Here is a 6,000-nt window from a genome sequence, read left to right on the forward strand (position 1 = left end):
ATGCTTCATGAATATACATGCAAAAAATCCTCAACAAAATACCAATTTATGAAAATGCTAATACATCATGATTAAGTGAGATTTATCTAGAGAATGCAAGGTTGAGTTAACATTTGAAGACAGACCAATGTAACTCATATTAACAAACTAAAGAAGACAAAACATAAGATCACCTCATTAAATACAGTAAAAACATTTGATCAAAATCAACATCCATTCATCGTAAATACTTTCATCCACCTAGGACTAAAACAGAGGTTTCTTAACTTGATCTAACAACAACAACAAATAAAAGTCTATCATAATTACTTACTAGAGAAAGACTGAAAACTCCTTTTAAGATCAGAAACAGGCAAGGATGTCCACTCTTACTACTCCTATTCAAAAACATATTGGAAAGCCTAATCAGTGCAATAAGGCATGATTTCTTCTTTCTGAAAAAAAAAATCATAAAAAAGAAAGAAAACTGCTCTGTATTTGCAAATGATATGATTATACAGAAAAATCCCAAACAATCTACAACAAAAAGCTACTAGAATAAGTGAATTTAGCAATGTTACAGGATACAAGTCCAATATACAAAAACCAACTGCATTTCTACATACTAGCAATGAACTGGAAATCAAAATTTAAGAAAATTATCATTTACAGTAGTACCAAAATACATTAAGTATTTAAATATAAATCTAACAAAACTTGTGTAACAACATCTTTCTATGCTAAAACTACAAAATGCTGATGAAAGAAATGAAAGACAACCTAAATAAAAGGCAAGCTATCCCATGTTCATGGAATGGAACTCAATATTGAAATGCCAATTTTCCTCAAATTGAGCTTACATTCAACATAATTCAAATTAAAATTCTCCCATGACTTTTTGTAAACACAAACAAGCCAACTCTAAAAAGTTTTATGGAAAAGCAAAGAAACTCAAATCGCCAAAACAATTCTGTAAAAGAATAAAGTTGGAGGACCCAAATTACCTGACTTCAAGACTTATTATAAAGCAACAATAATCATGACACTGTGCCACTCGCAAAGGACTGATACTCTCCCTGGCAACGTGGAATATGACTCCCGGGGAGGAATGTAGACCCGGCATTGTGGGATGGAGAACATCTACTTGACCAAAAGGGAGAAGTGAAAGGAAATGAAATAAGCTTCAGTGGCAGAGAGATTCCAAAAGGAGCCGGGAGGTCACTCTGGTGACCTCTTATACCATCTTATGCACAATATAGACAACCCTTTTTAGGTTCTAATGAATTGCGGTAGCTGGCGGTAGATACCTGAAACTATCAAACTACAACCCAGAACCCATGCATCTTGAAGACGATTGTATAAAAATGTAGCTCATGAGGGGTGACAATGCGATTGGGAAAACCATATGGACCACACTCCCCTCTGTCTAGTTTATGGATGGATGAGTAGAAAAATGGGGGAAGGAAACAAACAAACAAACAAACAAAGGCACCCAGTGTTCTTTTTTACTTTATTGCCCTTTTTCACTTTAATTATTATTCTTGTTATTTTTGTGTGTGTGGTAATGAAGGTGTCAGGGATTGATCTTGGGGATAAATGCACAACTTTGTAATGGTACTGTGAACAATTAAAAGTACGATTTGTTTTGTATGACTGCATGGTATGTGAATATATCTCAATAAAATGAATTTTAAAAAAAAAGGACTGATACATAGAACACAGTTCAGAAACAGACCGGCATGAATAGTCAACTGCTTTTTTGACAAGGTTAATTTAATGGGGAAAGGAAAATATCCTCAACAATTGGTGCTAGAGCAACTGCATATCCATTTGGCTAAAAAGGAAAAGAATTTTGACCCTCACCACAACATATACAAAATCCAACTTGAAATGAATGCTACCTCTTAACATAAAAGCCAAAATATAAAACTTCTGGAAGAAAACAGGAAGAAATATGCACAACTTTGTATTAGGCAAAGAATTCTTAGACCACAAAAGCACACACCTTTAAAGTAAAAAACTGATAAAATGAATGACACCAGAATTAAAATCTGCTCTAAAGTCAGAAAAACAAAAAGTCAAACTTCAGATAGCAGTATCTGTGTGTGTTTACATGTGTTTGTTAATTTTTTGTATAAAGCACATATAAGAATACTTATACTTCAAAATTATCATCAACCCAATTTTTTAAAATGGGCAGAAAAATTGAACAGACACTTCACAAAGGAAAATATACAAATGGCCTATAATCACATGAGCAAATTCCCAGCATCATTAGTTATCAAGGTAAATGCAGATCAAAATCAGTGTGATACCACTACCTGCCCACTAGGATAAAAATTTAAAAGTCTGACAGTATGAAGTGTTGATGAGGATGCAGAACAACTGGAACTGTGATATACTGCTAATGGACATGTAAAATTGTACAACCACTTTGGAAACTTGTGGCAGTTTCTTATAACATTAAACATACACTTACCATAAACCCAACAATTCCCTTTATAGATATTTACCTGAGAAACGTAAGCTTATGCTCACACAAGAATTCATAAACCAATGCTTTATTAATAACAGCTCCAAACTGTAAATAATCCAAAATTCCATATATATACATATATATGAAATGGTTGACATATTGTGACAACTGATTATGGTAAATCAATGCCATGGACTACTATTACTACTCAGCTACAGAGAAATGGGCCAGTTAAACACATAAAAACATGATGATCCTCAAAAATATGCTGAGAGAAAAAAAAGCCAGGTGCAAAAGAGTATATGTTACACAATTCTATTTAAATGACATTTTAGAACAAATAAAATTAATTTATAGTGAGAAAAATATGATTGTTTATCTGGGGAAGAGGGCAATGGTAGGATTGACTGCAAAAGGGCGGAAGAGAACTTTTGGGAGCAACAGAAATATTTTATACCTTGACTCTGGCAATGAGAAAATTCCATTCCTGATGTTGGTGGTGTCGATATATGGGTGTACATGTTTGTCAAAACACAAAATTTATAGTAAGTACATTTTACTGTATATATGTTTTGCATATAAATTATCCACAATAAAGTTGATTTTTTTCAAAAAGGCACTCTGTTGAGAAAATACTATCCAAGAAATATTAGGTATTTATGGTTTTAAAAATGTCAACAGAAATGAAAAGACAACAATAATATCCTCTTGGAAAGCCAAAAACAGGAGATATTTTGAGTTAATATTGGCTATTTATCAGACAACTTCAGCAAATTTCAGTTTATACTGAAACAACAAAAGCACTCCTCTTAAAATCAGAACCACCACCAAGTTTTCAGCTAATACTGTTATTATTCAACATTCAACATGTAAGTTATAAAAACTGAAAATAAGTCACAAAACTATTTTCAGATAATCGTCTACTCAATAAAGAGAGTAGATACATGATAGAGAAACTCAAAAGCTTTACCTATTACCAGAAAAAAAAAAAAAGGGAGAGAAAATATTGCTGAAAAGTCCATCCACCACACCAAGAAAACCATGAAATAGCTAGGAATACTAAGAGAAAGAATACGATACATATGAAGAAGAAGAAAATAATAATAAAAAACTTTCCCTAAGAACATAAAAGAAGACCTGAATGAAACAGACATACCACATTCCTGAGGAGAGAAACTCAATGCCAAAAAGGTCAGTTCTCTCTAAATTAAGCTAAAATTTTACTATACTCCCATTCAAAATCACTAAGGATTTTTAATTTATTTTACAAGTTGAGTTTTAAGTTCATTGGGAAGAAAAGCATTAGAAATAGTAAAGAATATTTCCAAATAGAGTAATAAGGAGGGAGAAATGGTTATGCAAATTTAAAATATGCACACTCTTTGATCCAGCAATTCCATTTCTAGGAATTCACACTCCAGAAACAATTACACATCAACAGAGGAAATTTACTAAATTGCTAACAGTGAGGGATACTTGGAATGAAAGTAAGACTAGAAGGTAAAGTGGAACTTGCACTTTTTATCTTATACCATATCTGAATTTTTTTAAAATCAAGGATGATTTAAAGTTTGTAGTTAAAAACCAGTCAATAAATTTAAAAGTTGATTTTACATAAAGCATTATTTGTGACAGCAAAATAACTGTTATTAACTTAAATGCTTATCAGTAAGGGAGTGGTTAAATAAAGTATAGCCCATTCAAATTAATGAAATTTCAATGAGTCTTTAAAAAGTAGGTAGACCTATACGTAACAAGGCAAGATGTCCAAGACAGGTGATTAAGGGGAAAAGCAAATAATACAACAATGTATTTGATATAAATCCTCCCACTCTCACCCCCCCCCAAAATACTCTGCACGTATGTATATGTGTTTAACAATTCATTTGTTTAAAAAAAAAAATCATTTGTAAAAGGATTTAGAAAGATGCACACTAAATCATTAACTCTAGACACTGGCATGGGACTGGAGGATGAAGAGAAATTTTCACATTTTACCTAACAATCCTTTTATTATTTTTTGAATTTGACATTAAGCTTGCAAGTCTGTAATTAATAAAGTAAAAAATTAAAGTAAAAATTAAAGTTATTACATACAAAATGACATGAATTTCAGAAAACAATTACACAACTGAAAAAAATCCTTTATTTCCATTATCTTCAGGTTTATTTACATACTTTCAAATGATCTGTAATCTGCAGCAAAAGTGATTGCCATTTTAACGAAATTTAACTGAACAAACATCACGATAAAAATAATAGAAAATATGAGACCTTAAAAAGCTGTCAACTTCACACTAGTAGCACAGACTCAAGCAGCGTCTATGCATATGTAAATGTTTTTAATACCTCGAGAGGGATGTCTCCTAACCAGATTATTCTTCCTCCCTGCAAAAGGACTATTTACCTCCTCCCCTTTACTTCAACTTGGTCTGAGCAGCTCTAAACTCACCATTTTGAAAGTGCGCAAAATGATTACCAAGCAGTAATCTTAGGGAGGACAAAATTGAAGTGCATCTGCCAGAGGCGTGCTTCCACCTGACATCGCGAACTGGGAGAAGCACTGATGGAAGGGTGCTAATCTTGGGAGAAAAACGATTGCGGTGGTTTGTACAAGGTGTCTGCGTGCCCGAACCCCGCTGACAATCGGGAAAAATACAAATACACCCACCAGAAAGACAGCAACGGAAGGTCTTCCAGGGAAGGGGGGCTGCAGGCCTGTGTCGTAGGAGATGGATCAGTTCTATCGCGGGTGACGAGATGGGCAGGGGAGGCGGGCGTGAGGTGTTAGTGGAAGACCCACCCTCGTACAGACGCGAGTGTGGGGTCCTCGGTCAAGGCACCAAGGACAGCAAAAGAGGCAACAGGAAAAAGGGGCCGACGAGCCCCTCCCCCATCCCAATCGCTGCCATAAGCCCCGGCGGCAGCGGGTGCGGCGGACTCGGATACCAGCACCGCCACAGGTTCGGGCTGGGCTGGGCCCAGGAGGCGAAGAAGGCCTCTTACAGCCATCAACCCCACCCACCATAGCCGGCGCAGCGGGCCAGGAACAGGCCCCGCTCCTTCTTGAAGAGAAAAACCAAGAAACTGAGAAGTTGAAGGCAGCAATTTCCTCGCCCCGACCCCCCACACTCCATACCTCAGAACCGGCCGGATTTAGTTTAAAAAAAAAAAAAAAAAAAAATCCCTCACCGAAATATGCAGCGGCTCCAGAACGAGAACAGCGCTGGATCCTCCAACCGCCACCACCGCCTTCTTCTCCGCCTCCGGCTCCTCCCCCGCCGAACGCGCAGGGGCAAGCAGCGGCGGCGGCGGCAGAAGCAGAGGCGGTGGCGGCGCGTCCCGCCCCTTGCGCCGCGGTAGAGGCGCAGGGAAAGAGCAAGCAAGCCCCGCCCCCAAACAACGCAGACCAATAGACTTAAAGGACCTCTGAGGGAAATATCCAAATATCCAATCAGAACCCGAGGAGTGGGCTCACGTCAATGGTTGGACGTGGCAGAAAAAGGGAAAAATACTTGGCCGGTCTCTGCGCCCCGCTCCCCCGC

The 6,000-nt window shown here is 36.9% G+C and overlaps 1 protein-coding gene across 2 annotated transcripts in view; it reads right to left on the reverse strand.

Moving 5' to 3' along the window:
- Positions 1-5,792, reverse strand: part of PJA2 (praja ring finger ubiquitin ligase 2) — an 89,648-nt gene extending 83,856 nt beyond the window's left edge. Inside the window, exon 1 of one of the 2 annotated variants that reach the window (XM_037802321.1) lies at positions 5,648-5,792. The gene's annotated coding sequence lies outside the window, so the exon portion shown is untranslated. The remainder of the gene's footprint in view (positions 1-5,647) is intronic. The other variant, XM_037802320.1, reaches the window with a different exon arrangement.
- Positions 5,793-6,000: the final 208 nt, after the last annotated feature.

The sequence above is a fragment of the Choloepus didactylus genome, chromosome 13 (assembly GCF_015220235.1).
Source record: "Choloepus didactylus isolate mChoDid1 chromosome 13, mChoDid1.pri, whole genome shotgun sequence".
Lineage (NCBI taxonomy): Eukaryota > Metazoa > Chordata > Mammalia > Pilosa > Megalonychidae > Choloepus > Choloepus didactylus.